Source organism: Monodon monoceros, unplaced genomic scaffold (assembly GCF_005190385.1).
Source record: "Monodon monoceros isolate NGI ecotype Baffin Bay Population unplaced genomic scaffold, NGI_Narwhal_1 Super_Scaffold_6, whole genome shotgun sequence".
Taxonomy (NCBI): domain Eukaryota; kingdom Metazoa; phylum Chordata; class Mammalia; order Artiodactyla; family Monodontidae; genus Monodon; species Monodon monoceros.
In genome coordinates, this window is record NW_021703783.1 from 2,235,468 (window position 1) to 2,259,291 (window position 23,824).

The 23,824-nt window shown below is 37.4% G+C and overlaps 1 protein-coding gene across 15 annotated transcripts in view; it reads right to left on the reverse strand.

Annotated features, from left to right (window-relative positions):
* Positions 1-23,824, reverse strand: part of WNK1 (WNK lysine deficient protein kinase 1) — a 133,649-nt gene that overhangs the window by 72,758 nt on the left and 37,067 nt on the right. The window lies entirely within an intron of this gene.

A 23,824-nucleotide genomic window follows, 5' to 3' on the forward strand; every position in this document is an offset into this window, starting at 1 on the left:
CCACTACTGAAGCCTGCACACCCGGAGCCCGTGCTCTGCAACAAGAGAAGCCACCGCAATGAGAAGCCCTGAGAAGCACGCGCACCACAACGAAGAGCAGCCCCTGCTCACCACAACTAGAGAAAGCCTGTGTGCAACAATGAAGACCTAATGCAGCCAAAAAATAAATAAATAAAGTCATGCTTGAGATTATTTTAGTATTTTTACTGTTAATATGTGCTTCAGATACAAATGTTTTAGGTGGAGTTAATTTACCACTTCCAAAATAAGTCACCTATTGACAGAGATATGCAATTTAATAATGGAACAAGTATGGGTTTTGGAAGTGGTGAGATCTAAATATAAATTCTGTCTTGGCTTCAACTAAAATTTCCTTCATGAATAAAGTCAAGTCCTCCGTATTCATGAGTTCGCATACCCAGATTCAGCCAACTGCAAGTAAAAAATGGGCGTGTGTGTGTGTGTGTGTGTGTGTTGGGGGGATCAGAAAATTCCAAAAAGCAAAACTTGAATAGTTTGCCCACATGCTGGCTACTATTCACATAGCATTTACATTGTATTAGCTATTATAAGTAATCTAGAGATGATTTAAAAGTATATGGGAAGATATGCAAATACTGTGCTATTTTATAAAAGGGACTTGAGCACCCACAGGGGTGGAGGGTGGGGTCCTGGAACCAATTCCCACCACCCCCCGGGATATTGAGGGATGACTGTGTATACCTTCACCTCATAGGACTCTTCTAAGAATTAAATAATCTACTAGGTAGATTTAATTTAATTTAGTCTACTAGGTAGATTTATTTAAAGTGCCTGGCACTTCATAAGTTAATTCACTTCTTATCTGAGATAACTGGAGAAAAGCACTTAATCTGCTGTTCTTCCCTTAACGGAGTCCCATACACACAAACTCTGTACTGTCCTGTAAATTTAAATTGAAACTGTCATATAATATTCTATCAAAGCACATAATACGTATTTTAACGAAATAGTCCAGGCATACAATAACATAATGTGTCTATGATACAGTTAAGTAATCAAACATTAAAGACATAATTTAAACCTTCCTATGTAACTAGATGGCCTTTCCCATCACTACTCCTCACCCTTGAATAACAACCACTACCCTGATCAGATATACCATTCCCATATGGGTTTTTACACTTTAGGTGAAATGTTAAGATTTCATAAAAAGAAGTTATAGAGCATGTACTATTTGGAAGGTGGCTATTTTCCATTCAACAGTGTTTGAGCTCACCCATGATGGTACAAGGAGACATTACAAGATATCTACCATATTACTGTAACTCCATTCATTATCACTGCTATGCAGTTATCCACTGACTGAATACACCACAATTTATATACAATCTCCTACTGATCAATCTTTAGGCGCTTCCCCATTTTTTTGCTATTACAATATGGCAAAGGTTTTGCAGTGTTAATCTCTAGGATGTAGGCTCTTATCTTGGAGTCTATAAACCCCTTTAAGGCAGGTTTGTGAACATGTGTGAAAACAAATATATCTTTATTTTTCATTAACCTTGAATTGAAACTTAATATTTCCTTGAATGAACGTATGTACCTAATAGCATTCAGCAGTACCTGTGATTTGTCACCAACAGACCTAGGTACTTTCATATCACGTAACAGTGGTTGCAGATTATCTCAAAATACCACACTAGGCATTACTTTGAAATTATGATAGCTATTAGATCTTCCAGTAGATCTTATTAATATACATTAATAATGCATACTATATCACAAACTTAAAAGTTTTGATAACTATTTTAATATAATTTGTTTCCAATATAATCCTATGTATTTTACTATATGGACTTAAAACATTTTTCTAGCCTTCACTAGCCTTCTGGGGCACAAAAAAAAGAGGAAGTACACCTATTAGGATATATAGCTAGCGGTAGAAGTGAATAGGGAATAGGCATCTTCAGTCTTCATAGGTATCAACAAATTGCTTTTCAAAGGGACTGTGCCAACTGAGTTTCCCAACAGCTTTGTATGAAGGTTCCCACTAGAGTACATGGTCTCTAGCAACTGGTATTATCAGACATTAACTTTTGTCAATTTGATGGGTGTAAGTCATGTTCTATAGTTTAATTTACCTTTTCAGAGTCACTAAAAAGTGTGAGAAACTTTGTTTTCTTTGCAGACTACTTAAGACCCCTCTTCTGCAAGGAACTGATGCTTTATCTTACCTGTAGCAGTTCTTAATAGATTATGGATGCTAATCCTTTATTGGTTTTACGAGTTACAAATACCTTTTCTCAATTTGTGGTTTGTATTTTCACCTTGCTTATGATATCTTGATTTACAGATGTTTTTATTTCACTGTATTTCAATTCATCTATCTTTCACTTTATGGTAGGTGGATTTTATGTCTTCAGTAATTTTTCCAGACACTAAGGTCATAAATATTTTTCTTTTCCTTTTTAAAATATAAATTTGTTTTGTTTGCCACATCTGGGAATTGTTGAGGAATTTATTTGGTTGGGTAAAAGAAGGGCTGACTGTTATTTCTGTTCTGTATCAGCCAATGGCCCCAATATCATTTAATGAACAATCCATCCTTTCCATAGAAGTACAGTTCTGTCTCTGGATTCTACACTCTATTCCATGGTCTGTCTAGTCCTGCGCTAATACCTCACTTTCTTAATTGCTATCACTCTTGCATGATAGTTTAGATGGGTGTAGAATTCTAGGTTGGTTTTCTTTCAGCACTTTCAGGATACTGTTTCATGGTACTCTGGCGTCTACTGTAGCCCTCAGTATACATTGTCCTCCTTTGTAGGTTATCTGTATTTTCTCTCTGGTTACTCTAAAGACTTTAAAAAAAAATTGTGCTCTGCTCATTCACTACCATGCATCTAAGTTTTATTTTATACATAATGGGGCTAATTGTGCTTTTTAAGCCCGAAGTTTCAGGTATTTGTCTTCGCATCAGGAAAATTCTCAACGATTACCTTTTTGATTACTGCCTCGTTCCATTCTCCATTCTCTTGTAAGATTTTCTATGTATGTCTGTATGTGTTATGTGTAAGGGTGTGTGTGTGTGGAACTTACTCGATCCTTCATATCTTTTAACTTCTCTCCCATTTTCCATTTCTTTCTCTCTGCTGCCTTCTGGGCAGTGTTCTCAGATCTACCTTCTTGTTCATGAATTCTCTCAAGTTATTATCACATCTAACCTGCTTATTACCTTAAATTTTTTTTTAATTAATCAAACTTTAAAGTCTAAAGGAGGCAGAGATGCAAAGGACATGTGGCAAGGTCTCAGTCCCTGCTCCAGAAATAAGAGATGAACACAAACTAGACACTTGCAACTAGCCATACAAGTCTTCAAGGGCTGGGTATACTGGTGAGTCAGACATGTATTTGGACATCCATACAGAAAATAAAACGAGGTCAAGCAGTCAGTCTGTCACCAAAAGTACCCACCGGAGGGTCTGATAAAGGGAATTCAGTCACTACTTCAGTGCCTACTTTCCCAGCTAGCATCAAAAACAAAGCAAGGTGGGAAAAAAGGGGAAAAAAAGTTGGGCACTAACTAAAGACTTCAGTGGAGAAGGAATTCTCCTGCCACTTCTCTAGGCCCAATGCCTGGGGGAGGGATTTGTCCCCACTCAGTGGTAACCCCACACATGGGGTTTTGAATGAGAAATGATAACTGGCGGCTCAATTTGCAATGATCCCCACCAACCTCCACCCCATCCCTGCTTCATGAACAGACAAGTTTTCCCAGCACCCTCCTTGGAATTTCCTCCCTCTCAGGGTTCATCTCCAAAATTATTTCCATCTCCAAATCATCACTGCAAGATTGCCTTCTCTCAAAGTTCTATAAAAGCCCACTTTCACAGCCCAATATCACTTTTATTCCCACTCCTAACCTGAAGCTGCAACCATCCACAAAGTCACATACCCTGTCCACTGAGACTCAGATCCATAGCTGTTTCATCTTGGGCTATCTTCCTAAACCATTTCTTTCCCAGAGAACAGACGGCCAAAGGGCCAAAGGACAAGTCGAAGTATCTGGGGCCAGATGAGTGAGGAAAGTGGCGCTTGTTACTTAGTTTTTAATTGCAATACATTTTCATTTCTTGAAGCTCTTTTTGGATCTTTATCAAATCAGTCATTCACTGCCCCCTCCAATACCATCTTGATGTTTTTGTGGTTTTAGTTTTTAATCCTTTAATTCTTTTAAAATAATGTGCTTTAGGGGCTCAATTCAATAACACTTTTATCTGAGTTACTGAGGATCGAATTTTGCCTAGTGTTTTGGCTGCTGACATTCATTCATGGTGGTTTGTTTCCCCTCATGATTAACAATAGTGGATAATATGGTTATCTTAAACTGTGATTTGTCTGTTGGAATATCCTCAGTTGTGGGTGTATTGCTGTGGACAGGCTCTGAGTTTATTTATGCCTAGTGCAGCAGGGATATTACTAGTCTTGGTGATGCCTGCATGTAATCCATTCAAATTTGAATCTCATACTTTTATGAATACAGGTCCCTGATTATGTATTCTCAGGGTAAACTTTTTTCAGCTGACTTGGGAAAAACTGTCTTTTCCCTGACTCAGAAACTGAAATTTTCTCTAGTCTGTCTTTATATTAAAGGTTTTGTTCCCTTTTAAGGAACAAGTTTATTGGATCTCAGTTCCAATATCTGCTCGGGCTTAAGACTTCATCTATCCTTGGGGAGACAGTAAAACCATGCGTCTTAGTTAACAAAATTGGCAATTGTCCCAAGAAGAACCCTAGTGTCAATTCACACTTTTCCTACTCTGGTTTCTAGTTTCTTCTTAGTTTCTAGACCTTGGAAATTATCCTGACAGCCTTATAAGCTCAGCTATGCATTTAAAAGGATAGGTTTCTGTAGTTCCTCTCATCAAAATTTTCAAAATGTCTGGTATTTTACAGTGGGAAGAGTTTTCAGCTTGTTTGGTTTTCTATTTACTGACAATAGGGTTCCCCAATATATGTTTTTAAAAAAATATTGTTTACCATGTATTCTTAAATGTTCCTCATTTAAGGGAACTTTATTCAAAACATGAAGGAAAATCTAGATCACTTGCTGACTCTCTTATACATTACTGTTGAATTACAAAAGCTTATTGTAAAGAAATTGTGAAAAGTTAAGCTGTTCTCAAAGCAATCAGAAGACGGTAATCATGAGCCAAATGAATTATAATATTCTACCTACCATTAAGTGAATATTTAATTTTTATATTTTAATATATAGTCTACCTGATTTTCTTGATAACTACTCTTATTTTCTGTAACATGCAACATTCATTTCAGTTTTAGCAATTAATGTATATATTCATATATGTTTAATTAAATTTTAACAAATGCTTGAGTACCCTGTGTCAGACAACAGGATAGGACAAACATTAGAGGCAAGGTTCCTGCTATTCTAGACCTTACAATGTAAGAGGCAGAGGCATTAATTTTATTAGGTATTATAAAGAGAAAAAGCTGAGTGCTTTGAGAGCATATCATAAAAGACCCAATTCTGTGTGCACAAGCTAGTGTCAGCCCCCATTATCAGCAGGTTACCTTAAGGGTTGAGATCATGAGCATGAAAGTACCCACAGTTATAGTTTTACAATACTTGAAATGTTTAAGACCACAAGAGTCTGTAAAAAGTGCTAAAGGCAAACTTCGAAATGCAGGATAGACTGGAGGCGAGGAGACTCAAAACCTTAATAACAGTGAGCTTGTAAACCCTTTCTGCAGAAACTCAAACCAAAGTAATTCACTCGTGTCTGTCTCTACTACCACCACCCTATTTCAAGCCATCACGGTCTCCTCTGGATTTCTGCAATAACCTACTAGCTGTTTCCACACGGCTAAACTTCTCCCTGTACAATGTGTTTTTCCACTCTGTCCAAATACAACCAGAATATTTTAAGGTCAACTTAATCAATTCTGCAGTATGCGTACTTTATTAATTCTTAGAAATATTGTTTTCCACATTTTTAAACATCTCTGAAATTAGAATGTATCACATAATTGAAATCTTAGACTCAGTGAAGTACTGTATGTCCTAATCCTGTTAGGATAAAGGTGGAAAATCATTGTGACCAATGAGGTCCCACACAATGCAATCCTTGCCCACTTTTCGAGCCTAATTTCTTGTCACTCTCATGTGCCTTTCTCAGACATGTCATGCTTCTTCCAACTCAGGTCCTTCACGAAACACGCTGTTCCCTCCATATAGGATACCCTTTCATCAACCTTTTTTCCCTGGTTAATGCCCAGCCATTCTTCAAAGATCTGTCATTTCAACGGGGATACCTTCCTTGGCTGCCCCTCACTCTAGGTTAAATCACCCCCTGCCATATACATGTATAGTTTCATGAACTATGTACATGCCTCTTTCAGAGCTCTTAATCACAAGTAATATACTGAGACTTACTCTAAAAGCAGTGACAAAATGCCTTTTTCAGTGTTCTATCTTTAGCAACTGACAACCTAGCATTGTTCAATTGCCATGTGTTGAACGGATCCATGAATGTACTTTCCAAAATAAATTGTGTGTGTACATTTTTCACAAGTAGTTAGCATTTCCCTAGGAATAGAAGAAATTCCTATGACTTAAAAGCAAGGTGAGGATTGAAATTGGGCCTCTGAGACTCAGTAACTTAACACAACTCAAACACTATGACCAACCTGCAATGGTCAATGCTGCCACCATTCTGATTTTAAAAAGTATTTGTTAAAAGCCATTGTAAAAAATCTGCCAACTGGGGCTTCCCTGGTGGCGCAGTGGTTGAGAGTCCACCTGCCAATGCAGGGGACACGGGTTCGTGCCCCGGCGCGGGAAGATCACACATGCCACGGAGCGGCTGGGCCCATGAGCCATGGCCGCTGAGCCTGCGCGTCCGGAGCCTGTGCTGCGCAACAGGAGAGGACACAACAGTGAGAGGCCCGCGTACCACAAAAAAAAAAAAAAAATCTGCCAACTACTTATTTATAGCAAAGTATAAATAAGGGTGGGTGGGGGGACCAAACAGGGACTTCTTCCTTCTTCCAAAAACCTACAATCAATTTTCTTCTTAAGAATAAATACACTGAATGGCAACCTTAAAATGCTATGGGATTATTGTGTTTAACGTTTATCTGATTTTGTCTAGAAGTCATCTATACTGTAAACAGAGGCTCTTTTATATGTCTATTATAGATTTTTATCCTCCCTGAAAGCTACTGATGATTTATTTTAAGGGGTCTGAGAACCTCACTTTAAACCTTTAACAGCAGAAATATGACTACAGGGACTTCCCTGGTAGCACAGTGGTTAAGAATCCACCTGACAATGCAGGGGACACAGTTTTGAACCCTGGTCCGGGAAGATCCCACATGCCGCGGAGCAACTAAGCCTGTGAGCCACAACTACTGAGCCCGTGTGCCACAACTACTGAAGCCCGTGCACCTAGAGCCTGTGCTCTGCAACGAGAAGCCACGGCAATGAGAAGCCTGCGCACTGCAACGAAAGAGTAGCCCCCGCTCGCTGCAACTAGAGAAAGCCCATGCGCAGCAAGGAAGACCCAACGCAGCCAAAAATAAATTAAAAAAAAAAAAAGAAAGAAATATGAGTACAAATTCTCAGCTAAGTAGGGAAAAAAAACCAAACAAATAATTTGGTGCTTCTTTCAATAATCTGTCAACTTGTTCTATCTATAAGCCTTCTATTTTTTAAATCTAGGATCATTTCATATCTCAGAGAACTATACTATTTTAGCATCCAAAAGAATCTGTTAAAACAAAGTAAAATAGATCAAAACTAACATAAGCAAAAATACCTGTAAGAACAGCTGGGGTTTTAAAAATAATATTTGTTGGGTGTTTGCTATTTACACTAACTGGTTGTTTTACTTCTGTTCTCATTCTCAGAAAACCCTTGTGAGATATTAGGAAACATTATTTTAACAGATGAACAGACTCAGAGAAATTTAATATCTTCCTCCAATTCACAATGAAAAGCAGAACCATGAACTAACTGAAAATTTGATTCATAGCTCATGTTCCATTCACTATACTAGACAAACATATTTAATTTCTTCTAAAACATTTTTCAGAAAAGCCACGTTGATATTTCTGCTATTAACCAGGGATCACTGAAAAGAACTAGGCACTTTACTAAATTATAAGTTATAGTTGAAGGTAAAATAAGAGTATATATTGTTTAAACTATATCAACTGTCAAATATAAACAAAAAAGCAGACTCACAGATATATAGAGAACACACTAGTGGTTACCAGTGGAGGAGGGGGCCAATCTAGGGGATGGGGGAGTGGGAGGTACAAACTATTGGGTGTACCATAGGCTACAAGGATGTACTGTACAACATAGGAAATACAGCCAATATTTTGTAACAACTGTAAATGTACTGTAACCTTTAGAAAACTGTATCAAAAATTAAAACTTGGGCTTCCCTGGTGGCGCAGTGGTTGAGAGTCTGCCTGCCGATGCAGGGGACACGGGTTCGTGCCCCGGTCCGGGAAGATCCCACATGCCACGGAGCGGCTGGGCCCGTGAGCCCTGGCCGCTGAGCCTGTGCGTCCGGAGCCTGTGCTCCGCAACGGGAGAGGCCCGCATACCGCAAAAAACAAAACAAAACAAAAATTAAAGACTTCAACACTTAAAAAAGCATTACCAAGTGTTAAATTATCGTGAAGACAATGCATTACCAAGTGTTAAATTATCGTGAAGAAAATAAAACTTATTTTTTATTTTAAGTATCAAATGAGATTTAGAACAGATTAGCACAACTGCTGCTTTTTGGTGCCTTCTCTCCAGCATTATCAAACTGGATATTCCTGGGGGCTTGATATACTATCCCAATTGCAACATTCATTACCTTCAGTGCAAACGAGAGCTGATGCAGCTAACCCACTCTATTCATTTCATTCATTTCTTTCCACCTACATAAAATTGTTTTGACAGGCTAAATGAACAAAACCAAGGATCACTGTCACATGACCTCCCATAACATGCACAGCTCCCGGAGGCTGAGGGGTGGAGGTGGGGGCCCAGCAACAACTGAAACAATTGTTCATCTCAGTACCATCCAAATAACAGTGCTCAGTAGATTATTTGCTGATGCAATTTCTTCTTGGGTGAGTGAGAAACACAATGTTAATATTTGGTACAATGGCCTTACAGCAATTTTACATCTTCGGTTCCTTGCTTTGTACAAAGATATTTTATTTTAAATATCCTCTAGAGGCATCTTCTCTTTATCCCTAAATGTCGGTATTTTCTGAAGTAGCAATCCTATGCCTTCCTATTGCTTATTTTATCAGCCCCAGAAGCAAACCTTCCAAATAAATTATGCAACTGAAACAGTGAGCTTGATTTTCATTAAATTAAACCAGAAATATTCACTTTATTAGCTAATATCTGTACCCCCAGAAAATTTGACCCTCTAGATTTATTAACATTTAAACTTCTACTGCATTTTATTTTTAGCAATATTCAAAGTTTTACTACTAAATTAAGACCACATGTTTTAAGTCTACATATCACAACACGGGTGGAGAGAAGTATCTGGAATTCCTTGATTAGAATATTTTAGGTCAATATTGGAGTCCTCCCTACTTATCATTTTCTGCACCACACTGACTTAGCAAAGACCTAGGCATCTATTCCATTTTTTAAAGTGATACTAATTGTTGGGTGTTGGAATGTGGAAATAAAAACATGTCTTCAGGCAGAGAGAACAGCAGTTTGAAATATTGCTTTCCAATGCAGCATGGGTTCCAGTTAACATTTACCAAAAATTTTAAAAATTATTCTGTATTTTGAAAGAAGGAATCACATAAATGACTATTTAGTCTGGCATACCTCTCTCTCATAGGCCTACATGGTCTAATAACAATTCAAAGACTGCAGAAAAGTATTTTGTACTCTAAATACTTCTATCTACTAAATACTTTGCCCTATTCTTCTTGAAAACTCCCAAATAATTAGACACCGAAGGCCTGCGGAAAGGTGGGAAAAATAACTCATAGAAGCAGAATAATGATGCTCATGCAAAAACTCTTGACTGTTAACAACAACGACAAAGATTAATAAGGCTTTTAAGATGTTTTGAAATACAATATGAAAATTAAACCTGGATTTTATGTAGCCAAATCTACAGAGCAAACTCTTACTACAAATTTCATCATGACCTTCCAGTCTGATACCCTTAAAGAGGAACAAGGTCTATCCCATAGAGAAGAGAGTCTATTTGAATTTTCCTCAATAGGTCAACAGATATGATAATTACGGGGCAGGGGCAGGGGCAGGGAGTAGATGGACATTTAAAAAATGACACTGTGTCCCTTGCTTCTCCCTAGCATCCTCTAAGAACTATTCTGAAATAGTCCCAGTTTCATAAAGACAGAAAAAAAGTCATCAAAAGAAAAGCAAAAAAGAACCTGGCTGTTCTATCTAACTCCTCCTCCACTGATCCCTTCTTCCTCTGGCTCATCTTTATTTGCATTTTTAAAAATTTATTTATAAAAAGGTTCTCTGTATCAAAGCAGGACGAAAAAATACTTACACAAGAAAATCTACAGTGCTTTCTCAAACCAGATGTGTGCCAATTTATACAGTTCTACCACTAAGCATCCTGTACTTCACCCCCAAACCTTGGCCACAAATATATAAATCTGGGGCCTGAGATTCTCTTCACCCCTCTCTTTTCAGGGGCACAAAAACCAAATGGAACTCAAAAATATCTAGAGCCTGGCACATATAGAAAGTTTTATGTTAATGCTAAAAATATAGCAGATACTTTTAACACCTGAACCACAAAAATGTAAACACATTTAGTCCTATTAGAAAACAGCAAACTATTTTCACTAAATGACTTAAAATATCCATTGTATATAATACAGCAAAATTCAGAACACTACCCCTAGCCATTCTCATAAATTTTAAAAGGTTTTATTGAGAGAAATTAGATTCATTTGAATGTAAAGGCAATTAACTGACAGGGCTAAATTTCAATTGTTATAGGTAGGGCCTTATACTAAAACTTTCTAAAGAAAACAAAAAGGCCAAGGAGGGGACAAGAAGGGGAGATGAATGTGGGCACAAAGATCCAAAAATTCTTGCTTATTACAGGAAGAAAATTTTACACTTCAGAGACAAATGTTACTCTGCAATGGATACAGAAAAGTGTCCAAAGTTTTTTTGAATGGGGTAATGAAGGGTTGCCAAAGGGGGAGACCAAGAAAGCAAAAACTTAGTGGGTCATCCTGTTAAGAATCTGCCACCATAGGAAAGCAAACGTGGTGGGCACACATCACAAAAACAGCAAAAATCTCATCACAGAATTCAGAGCCTGATATCCAAACTTGTTTCATTTTGTTCAGGAAAGAAATCAATAAAATAAAGTCCAGTATATAAGAACACAATGTATTAGCTTTTCAGTGTGCATGACAAAATATTCATCTAAGAAAATAAGAACACAAAAAAATTTTTTTAATTAGAAAAAAAAAAAGGAGGGAGGACTCCTTAACATACCTGTTCATGTAACTTTAAATACTCCTATGTTATCTTTTCTTCTAGAACCCTCTCATCAACTCAGTCTTAACCTCTCTCTCTTTACCATACCACTTGAAGGGCACGGAATAAATATTTCAGATTTCCAAGGAAACCCAGAAGTGCAGAAAGCAGTAAGATTTGAAGAGTGAGGAAAAAAACAACAAACAAGCAAAAAACCTGAAAGCCTGATTTACACAAGCACATCTGCCCTAACAGACTTTTATATTGAGAATAAATACTTGATATCCTCATGCTTACCAAGGTCGGACTATCTTACTGTAATGTTTTACTAATTCTGGAGTTCAAATTAGTATTTACAAACATCTACTGCACATTTTACGACCAAAGACTCAATATACCTCCAACCCTACAAAGTTTCTTCCACAAATCAGCTTATCCACTTCAATTTCCCTGTTTCTCTTTGTCTTCCCAAGCAGTGAAGTTGGAATCTCTTTTACTCTCTGAAATTCCATCATTTTCCACATCTCATTTACATTACTGCAACCTAGTAAAAGGTACAACTACCTCCTATCAAAATAACTATTGCCTAAATACTTTTTTCCTGCTTCAATCTATCTCTTAGATGCAGATGATCTCCAAAACACTTTATTTTATTTTATTTTTTTGCGGTACGCGGGCCTCTCACTGTTGTGGCCCCTCCTGTTGCGGAGCACAGGCTCCGGACGCACAGGCTCAGCGGCCATGGCTCACGGGCCCAGCCGCTCCGCGGCATGTGGGATCCTCCCGGACCGGGGCACGAACCCGTGTCCCCTGCATCGGCAGGCAGACTCTCAACCACTGTGCCACCAGGGAAGCCCCCCAAAACACTTTATAGTCACACCAAGTTCCCTGCTCTGAAATATGAGTGTAAAATTAGCCAATCAATTTCTCCCAATTACAAGAATCTTCAGGGGCGCTCGTTAACCAAGGATTCTAGGGCATTACCTAGTGAATCAATCAACAGGAGAAAGAACTTGTTATGACCAGTAAGTTTGGAAAATCCTCTATTACATCAAATCCATATTCCAAAGCCACTCAGATCCACCTTCTTTTTCAACACTTTCCAAAACAACCCACCACAGGCAGGAGGGAATCCTATATTCTTACATGGCACACTCATCTCTTCTTCTACATGCCTATAACTAAAGAAACTGACATAAGTTTCTCCTTGTTGTAAAATGGAAACACCATCTTTCTTGACTAGCTAAGAGTTATTTTCAGGATTCAACATACTGCATGTGAGCTTTTAAAACTGTGAAAATAATTATACAAAGAACATAATTTTTATGTCAGATACTCCATTCATAGCGATTTATTCCTCTATACTTACTCCTGAATATAATGCACATTTGGCCATTTTTACACTGCAGTGGAACAGACTACCTGAAGTCTTCTTCTACCTATGCAAGTAATATTTTAATAATTTAAGTCACGCTAAGTGTCATCATTTTTTTTCCTTTAAAACATGTCTAACAACGAGATAGAACTTCAAATCCATCAGGAGGCTACTGTTAAAAACAAAAAACAAAACAAAAAAACTTAGAGACTAACAAGTGTTAGCAAAGATACAGAGATACTAGAACCCTTGTGCATTATTGCGAGGAATATAAAATGGTGCAGCCACTGTGGAAAAGTTTGGCATTTACTCAAAAAGCTAAACACAGAATTACCATATCACCCAGCAATTCCACCCCTAGGTTTATACGCAAAAGAACTGAAGCAGAGACTAAAACAGATAACTTGTACACCAATGTTCATTGCAACAGTATTCACAGTGGCCAAAGGGTGGAAACAGCCCAACTGCCCATCAGCAGATGAATGGAAAATAAAACCTGGTAAATATGTAAAATGAATATTATTCTGCCTTAAAAAAGAAGTTCTGATACATGCTATAATATGGATGAAACATGAGGACATTATGCTAAGTGAAACAATACAGACACAAAAGGACAAATACATGACTCCACTTATATGAGATTCCTAGAATAGGCAAATTCAGAGACAGAAAGTAGGAAAGAGGTCATCAAAGGCTGGAGGGAGGGGAGAATGGGGAGGTAAGTATTCAATAAGTTCAGACTCGCAGTCTGGGAGGATGAAAAAGTTCTGAATATAGATGGTGGTAATGATTGCACAACACACTGTTAACGAACTTAACAACTGTATATACACTTACAAAATGGTACGTTTTAGTAAACTGATGCTGTCTATATCCAACCCCCTACAAGTCTAAACATTACTGGATTTTGTGGAACCCTGTTCTTGACACTTAAGAAAATGAAGTACAAAATTCAATTCAAGGTAGGGGAGAGGCAGGGGGATGCTACTGGGGAGAAGCCCACTGAGAACTTCAAAAAGTATAAACCATGTTTCTACTTCCTATACTAGATAAGTACTTGATGTATATGTTGAAATATATGAGATATTGTATATAGTTCTTTTACACTTAAGAGAAAAATAATGTCTACTGATCACCTTTATCAACTCCCTAAATAAGAGAAAAATAAGTTGTAAGTTTCACATTTTCTTATTTTCAAGGCAAGTAAATAATTCTACCTCAATACCGCTCTCTTCGTAAGTTTAACTAGGAACTAGTTTTTGCATTAATATTATTATAACCTAATCCAACTGTCATTTCACCCAATGAATTGATTTTAATGTATCTCTTTTTTAAAAAATCACTGTTAACAACATGATCAGTGGGTATACAGGGAATGTAAATATTTTAAAACTTTACATAAACTTTTTGAAGAATACAGAAATGTAAAATATACATATATCTATGTATGCACCTTCTGTACTTGCCACATCTTAATGTTTTGCCATATTTGCTTTAGATTATTTTGTAAGAAATAAAAATACTGTTCTTCCTTCCCCCTCCACATAGCTAGCCACTGTCTGGAATATGGCATTTATCATGCCAATGTATATTTTTATAGTTTTACAACATATGTACACATTCATGAATGATATACTGTACTGTTTTATATATTCTGATTTTTTTTTTTTTTTTTTTTTTTTTGGGCAGCATGCGGGATCTTAGTTCCCTGACCAGAGATCGAAGCCACGCCCTGTGCACTGGAGGCGCAGAGTCCCAACCACTGGACCGCCAGGGAAGTCCCTTGATTTTTATATAAATGTTACTACCTCTGAATCTTTTCTAAATCTTACTTTTTTTGGCTGATGATCTTTTAAAATGAACTAATTTCCTACCCCAACAGAGTGTACCTGACTAAATAAAACACATACCCTTTGTCAAATTAGTAGCAATAACTATGGACTTTCAAAGTAAGCATTATGTATCTAATTATAGTTTGCAATACAGAAAACTAACCTTTGAATTAGCATGCTTTTAGAAGCTGCTCCTTAATCAGAGGGAAAAGAATATGCATGTTTCCTTTTAGCTAAATCTTGTTCATAATTTTCAAAATATGGATACTATGGAAGACAGATCTTATTTATTGAACATATCCACCTAACTTTAAAAGTTAGATCTGACTGCATTTTATATTTGGCCTTTAGCTGGCTTGAAAGTTTTTCTGGCAAAAAAGAAATTAGTTGCTGCTTTAAAACTATCTTCTTATTTACTACCCACCTTGACAATGAAGTTTTAGTTTATGTAGAAACATAATACTTTCATTTAAAAACAAATATAATTCCTCAGTCTTAATCTTTAAACTCTGACATGAGAGATCAGTTCCAATCCCCTACATGTCCAGACTTATATTCAAAGAGTAACTGAAAATTAAGTAAAGGGTTTTTACCATTGCCTTCTTTTATTTCTAAAAAAAAAAAAAAATTGAAAAAAAATCAGATTTGTTTCATATCATGGCTTTAGCAACATGTTAAAGGCATCTCTATAATCAATCATAATGGAACTCTAGTATCAACCAATATGTTATTCATCCTAATGTCAGCTCTGCAAAATCCAATTCTTACTGAAATTATATACAGGGTTATTAAGTACTATGCTAAAGCACAAACAATCCAAAGTATAAGAAGGGGAGGCACCTGCACTTGAGAAACTTAAAGGGGGATGAGAGTGGGGGGTGTGCGCTCCAGGATTTAAAAAAAATGCTGAAGACAATTAACCATATAATAAGACTGAACCAAATAAAACTGTCATGTTTGTCAGTCATAATGACTGAATATAGACCAATAATTCAACCCAACACATGACTGAATTATTTTCCTTTCATTTCTTCTCCCAGTAGTTTGGAAGATACCCTTATTTAATTCTATCGGTGCTTACTTTTAGTTGCCCAACAACATTCTTTAACTTATATCTCGACTCAGGATCTTTGGAGTGCCTTACAATTGAAGGTGTTTACCATCTTCCTTACCTACTTCTTGCTGAAGTTATCTGGAGATTGATTATTGCTTGCTTTTTGATTTCAGAGATTGTTCATCATAAATTCCCCTTACAGGCATGCTTACATTTTTAACAATTTCATATATATTGTCAGTCATTATAAATAAAATGGCTTCAATTCTTGATGGCTTTTTTTTGCAGTACGCGGGCCTCTCACTGTTGTGGCCTCTCCTGTTGCGGAGCACAGGCTCCGGACACACAGGCTCCGCGGCATGTGGGATCTTCCCAGACCAGGGAACGCGAACCCGTGTCCCCTGCATCGGCAGGCGGACTCTCAACCACTGCGCCACCAGGGAAGCCCTTGATGCCTTAATTCTTGTTTCAATACTCCAGCTCCTTTAAACACAGAACATGCCATGGTCTTCTGGCATCTAATGTTGGAGTGAGGAGTCTGGTTTTAGATCTTTAGTAACAGTATTTCTCTACATGGATATTTATAAACTGCCCTTCTCCCAATCTTTAAAGTTCAATTATTTTGCTAGATTCTTTGTGTAAGATGTGGGTCTCTTCTTGGTTTTTTACTAGAATGAAGTTCTATCTGTCTGTATACAAATAACTTTTTTGTTTTTAACTCAGTTTTCTAGTCTATCAGTTATTGGTCTCTTAGAAATCTCAATTATCCATAAATTGTTTCTCTCTTCTCTGAATTCACTTCTCATTATTTTTGTCTTTCTTCTTTCATCTGCATTCTGAAAGTAACCTCCTTGTCACTAATTTGATTTTCCATGGCATCAGTTTTTTGTTTGTTTTTTTTTTACCAAGTTCAACATGGTTTTATATTCTGCTCTTGTTTTCTTGAATTGCTTTCTCCAGCCCTTCTTAAAATATTGATTTTCTTTCTCTCGTGCCAAAAGCCAAGTCTCCATGTATCTTACTGAATATGTTGGCATTTTAACTTATACTTTTGGATCCTGCATGGTTCTTCTGGATTCTCTTCTTACACCCATGCTTTTTTCTTTTGGCTCTTTCTTGAACAAGGATAGATCTTCCAAACTTGTGTTTATAGCCCCACTGCATGCCACACATGTGGGAGGCAGGTGACTGGGTAGGAAAATTGACAGCCACCCAGCAAGAAACCTGAATGCTAGAGAAAAGCTGAATGATTTTATTACTCTCTCTCCATACAATACCACAAATTCATTGCCAAATGAAAAGGTGATCGAAGAGATGAAGCCAAAAATGCAGGGCGGGAAGGATTTAAAACTATGTCAGATAGTTAATAAAAAATTTTTCCCCTGGATTTTGTGATAATTTTTGGTAATTAGATCTTTTAAGTTTGTAACTTGTGATTTCTTCTCTCATTTCATGTAAATATATATTTTCATAATTTCTTTTAAAAAAATTTTTTAGCGTACATTAACAAATACTGTGACTATAAAACAGTAAAACTGTAAATGAAAGGGCAGGGAACTAGAAGTAACTCTTAGAAATTAAAGATATGCTCATCAAAATAAAAATTCAATGAACGCTTGCAAAAATAAATGCCAAATCAAAATAGCAGACAGGGGCTTCCCTGGTGGCGCAGTGGTTGAGAGTCCGCCTGCCGATGCAGGGGACACGGGTTCGTGCCCCGGTCCAGGAAAATCCCACATGCCATGCAGCGGCTAGGCCCGTGAGCCATGGCTGCTGAGCCTGCGCGTCTGGAGCCTGTGCTCCGCAACAGGAGAGGCCACAACAGTGAGAGGCCCGCGTACCGCAAAAAAAAAAAAAAAAAAAAAAAAAAAAGCAGACAAGGGGGACTTCTCTGGTGGTCCACTGGTTAAGACTCCGCCTTCCAACACAGGGGACATGGGTTCGATCCCTGGTCAGGGAAATAAGATCCCACATGCTGCGCGGCAACGAAGATCCCATGTGCCGCAACTAAGACCCAGCCAAAAAAAAAAAAAAAAAAAAAGCAAATAAGGGGTTGGTGGCAGAGATGAGGTGGTGGGGGTGGGGGAAGAGCAGAGTCATAACATGAGTTTCAACATACAAATAAATATGCCCCAGAAAAAAGAGAACAGGGAAAAATAGGAGTAGAAATTAGAACATTCCCCAAAGCAGAGAAACATTTCAAGGGTCCATTAACAAACAACCCAACACAATGGATGGTGAGAAAAAGTAAAAACAAAACTAACAGAAAGGACGCCCATTCCTGTAAGTTTACAAAACCAAACAATATCCAGAGGGTGGAGAGGAATATCAGCAGTACCAAGGAGAAAAAAACGATATTAACAGAATCCTAAACAAACCCAGAATTCGAAGTCTACCATAATGCATACTTTCTTATTAGCAAACTTATTACCATACTTTCTTCTATTTGTCTTATACTGACAAATTTTAAAAAAAGAGAGAGGAACACAAGGGATTCAGGAAACATATTCAATCCATTAAGGAAAACAAACAAAAGCCACACACAGTTGTGCAGCATACTTAGAGAGCACCAAGTCCAGAGCAGGGGTATAGAAAACTCTGAAAGGAAGACTCAATATATCAGGTAGGACAATGTAAAGAAGACTTTGAAAATGTGCTAAGAAAAACACCAAGGCAACTGGAAACTACATGAAAAACAAAGCAGTACGCATTAGTACAAAAAGGAACTGTATCCATGCTACATGGCTCAGAGATAGATATGGACGGTCATAAATACTTGATTTTCACTTTTAGACATTTTTAAAGCACAGAGACAGAAGGTTAATATTACTCACCTTGATAATTTAAAATACATATAATAAAGGTTGGACAGTAGAATTGAAGAGAAGATGGTACGGGTGGTTTCATCTTACAAAGTAGAATAGAAACTGCCTTTGATGGGACAATAACTAAGCATGTGGCATATAGGTAGATTATCTAAAGTTGCCACTGAAACCATTTAAACTCTGATCATTTCCATACCACCATTAGGGCTGCTGCAATAATATCACGAACTTTTTTTCTTTTAACCTAATGTTTCCTCAAAACTCCATCTTCTTATAAAACTTAAATTTATGGTTAAAAGAAATCTTATATTACTACTCTGAATAAAATCCAGTGATCTGAGGTTTGCACATCCATTCAAGGCTAAAATAAAAAAGATACACAAGAACAAATGTTGACAAAGACACAGAGAAAGTGGAACCCTAATTCACTGCTGATAAGAATGTAAAATGGTGCTACCACTTTGGAAAACAGACTGACAGTTCCTCAAAAGATTCAATATTGAGTTACTTTATGACCTAGCTATTCCAATCTTCAGTATGAGCCCAAGAGAAACAAAGTATATGTCCATACAAAAACTAGTGGCATTAATGTTCATAGCCGCATTATTCATAATAACCAAAAAAGTGGAAACAACACAAATATCAATGATGAATGGATAAACAAAATGTCGCATATTTTGAAATATTACTCACTGTATGGATATTACATAAAAAAGAATGACATACTGATACGTGAAGTACTGATTCATCCATACAACATGGATTGAAAACATTATGCTAAGTAGAAGCCAGTCACAAAAGGCCACATATTGTATTATTTCATTTATATAAAATGTCCAGAACAGGCAAATCTCTGGAGATAGAAAGTAGGTTAGTAGTTGCCCACAGCTGGAGGGTTGGAGAGAAAAGAGGTTTCTTTTGGGGGTGATGAAAATGTTCGAAAATTGACGGTTATGATGGTTGCACAATTCCATGAATATATTAAAAACCACTTGATTTTATACTTTAAATGGGTGAATTGTACGGTACATGAGTTATCTCAAAGCTGTTTTTAAAAAATGCAGATGGCAAGTTAATAAAATAACACAAACCATCATCAAATGGATTTAAAAACTGCCATATTTAGTCAAACCTATGGTCTGTCTAATCCAGTGCTCTGTCTCTGACAATGCCAAAAAACAACAACAAACCATATACATAGTAAGAAGAAATGGTCCATTTCCTTTAGAAAAGATTATGGAGAGAGCTCTAAAGCCATACTATCACTCATCTAAATCCTTTAAAGAACTGTTATCAGCCTCTCTTTGTACTTGCAATAATTAGTTCCAATGTTTACTAGCCACTGAACAAAGAAATACTATCCTTATTTTTATCCTAAGTTTACTATTTAGTTCTTTTGTGCATGTGTCAGTTTAATAGATGACAGGAAGACCAATATAATAATATATTCTCCCTCATAATTTTATATAGACTTTTCAGGTCATCCAACTTTGGCAAGATCTGCTTTATAAAGTTCTTCCATAGACAGCTAACAATTTGGTATCACAATGATTCTAAAAACCACAAAGAAAAGGTCTCATTCATTCTTCATGACACAGCCCTTTAACCATTTGGCAACAGCCATCATTGCTAGACCCCCTAGAGATTTTATTCTTTAGATGCAGAGGGCTGACTGTGCTCTACTGCTACAAGTTTATTTCTTAGCTATAAAAGGATGATACAGAAGTGTCCTGGCCTTATTTCTTAATAATAGTAGCTACTATATGTTAGTATACGAAGAACTAGTTACCATGCTAGAGAGGCCATACGTAGTCTCATTTAGTATTTGTAATAACCCTAAAAGGTACATGCTATCATTATCCTCATCTTAACAAATGAAGAAAACAGAGGCTTTAATGGCTTAGCTGGCAGTTGAATCCAAACTGTGTCTCTTTCCCTCAGAGTTCCACAGAACCTCCACGAGTTAAAGTTAAGGATAAAAAAGCAAGTCACAGAACAATATGTTTACAATTTTTTTTTTAAATGTGAATATAGAGGCTTCCCTGGTGGCGCAGTGGTTGAGAGTCCGCCTGCCGATGCAGGGGACACGGGTTCGTGCCCCGGTCCGGGAAGATCCCACATGCCGCGGAGCGGCTGGGCCCGTGAGCCATGGCCGCTGAGCCTGCGCATCCGGAGCCTGTGCTCCGCAACGGGAGAGGCCACAGCAGTGAGAGGGCCGCGTACCGCAAAAATAAATAAATAAAATAAATGTGAATACATATTTGTGTAAAGGCATGGAGAACTGGAAGCACATGAAAATATACGAAATAGTTGCCTTTGGGCAAAGGAGTGAAAGCAGGAAGGCAGGGGCAAGAAGAAACTTTCAGGTTCTGCTGTAAACATTTACATATAGCTTTAATATTAAACAATGTAAATGTGTTCCTATTTGTATGTTTTTTTCTTACAAGAGTAACAAAATTACAAAAATAGAAAAAAAGAGTTTTATTAACTAGAACTAAGACTACTATAGTTTTGCACCAAGCTCTTTGACCTTTAGATCTTTGCTCTTCCTCAGCCTATAACCTGCGTTTTTCCCTCCCGGGCTTTCATGTGGCTAATTTCTTCCTCCAGAAAACTTCCTTGACAAACTCTCCCACTTTTGGGGGGTAGGAAGTAGCAGTGTTTCAGTATTACCGAGATAGTTAAGGAAGTTCCTGTCCTTAGGCCTCAGTGGCGAAAAAGCAGACAGACAATTTAGTGTAATGGGAAATCCCATAATTCTTCTCTTCTGTTGTGCTCAGTCTGGCTTAAAGTCCTGAGCAGAATGAAACTGCTATTCCTCACTGACGCCCCGAAATGGGATATTATGATGTATATTTAAACCTGGACTAATAATTGACTCTTGTATTGCCATACGTATAAAAAATACAAAGACTGAAAACAACAAACATTCTCCCAATTTAAAATTATAAATGGAGAGAAAATTATCAGGAAAGGACATATCAATCATATTAATAGTTAATGTTATATACTTAAGTACAATGCTCTGTGCTAAATAAACCACAAAAACAGACACTTTTATCTGCCCTCCTCAATATCTTTCACAAAGTAAATCATTAATAAATACCTGACAAACTAAAATGGCTCACCATTTTATGGCAGGTTATGCATGAAATGTACCTTTTTTAAAAAAAAAAGAAGCAGCAGCAGCCCTCTCAAGCAAATATAAACTCTTGCTTGAGAGTTTACTTGCTTGGCCAAATATAAACTTAAACCAGGAACTACAGAAAAGCACAGATCTAGGTTTCTGATAAATTAAGGACTGTGTTGTACAAGAAGTTCTTATCACATAAGTGTTACAAAGAACCAATATTTATATGAGCATCCTGGTATTACTAAAATTTTGTATATACACATAAAAATTTCCAGATGGGCCTCACTATTCATGCAGTAATTGTCTCTTTTTCTCTCAGATACAAGAAAGACCTTTTTTATATATTCATAATTTTTTTAAAAACATAGTAAAATTCTATTACTGACATTTCTAGATTTCTTTTCCAAGTGTAACACTTAATTACTATATACTGTGCTACTTATGACATCCACAAAATTTATAATAACCCACTAACCCTAACAGAAACAATTTTAATCCCTTCTAAACATATCAGGCTCTCTAGGGTTTAAAAAGATCAAAGACAATTGTCTCCAGCATCTTAACAGCACATTTTCCTTGGTTTTCCACTACAGCTGCAACTCATTTCCCTAAACAACCCCGCTTCTAAACCTAGCTCTACAGGCCAAATAATACCAAGCACATCATTTAACCTTTTTGGACTTCTACATCTTCACCTCTAAAATCAGAAGGACAAGATAAGGCAGAACCAAAAGATGTACTTAAGTTCCATTCCAAAACGAAAGAGAGAGAGAGAGAGAGAGAGGAAGAAAATGAAGATAAGGGAAAAGAAAGAAGGAAAGGGGAGTGAGGGAGGGAAGGGAGAGACAAAAGTATCATTTAGGCTGTAAACCCTATCTTCCAAAGTTAAAAAAAAAGTTAATACTGAAGTATGGGACATCAAAAGATTTTTGTCATTTTAAAACAGTGATTAGCAGTTTCCTACACAGCCTTTATCTCACAGAACACGTTTCATTCAACTAAACCAGTTGCTACATGTTCCTTTTAATAGAAGGTGAAGACAAATTCCTAGGGAAATATGTTAAACATGTTTACTATTCTTTTTTTTTTTTTTTGCGGTACGCGGGCCTCTCACTGTTGTAGCCTCTCCCGTTGCGGAGCACAGGCTCCGGGCCATGGCTCACGGGCCTAGCCGCTCCGCAGCATGTGGGATCTTCCCAGACCAGGGCACAAACCCACATCCGTTGCATCGGCAGGTGGACTCTCAACCACTGCGCCACCAGGGAAGCCCATGTTTACTATTCTTAAAAAAAGAAAAGACAAGCAGCAATGAGGATAGCTTAGAAGGATAAGGGAAAGTCTTCCTACTAATCTCCCCCTATCCACAAAACGCAGTTTAGAAACCACTTTATCCAAAAGTGGTTTCCTTCTACTCTAACTTCCTCCCCATCACTCAAGACTGACTTAAGTAGCAGGTATTGTCAGCTGTCTACCAGCCATTCCCAAACTCCCTTCTTCTTGCTAACAATATTCACTTATTTGGTTCAAGTATCTATCCTGTGATAGAAGAAAAGTAGGTCCTAAACTAACCTCAGAGGTCCCATTTCCAGTACCTGATTTAGGCATGGGCGTGTGACCACAACTCTGGCCAGTGAAACATTAGACAATCTGAAGGAAACTGTTTCTGGGACTTCCCTGGTGGTCCAGTGGGTAAGACTCCACTCTCCCAATGCAGGGGGCCCAGGTTCAATCCCTGGTGGGGAAACTAGATCCCACATGCCGAAACGAAGATCCTGCGTGCTTCAACTAAGACCCAGTGCAGCCTAAATAAATAAATAAATCTTTAAAAAAAAAAAGAAAGAAAGAAAGAAAGAAACTGTTTCTTCTGCTGCTGAATACTGTCCAGGACGCATGTGATGCTCGAGACTGGGGCCATAAGGGGCACTGGTCTGAGAGTTGCAAAGAGATCTTTGATGACATAACTGAATCAACCGACCTGGAAATGCCCTACCTCTTATGAAAGACTATAAATCTTTATTCACTAAAGTAGGCCTTTCTGCTACTTGCAACCAGAAATATCCTGAAAACTCTCAGCGTTTTCAGAA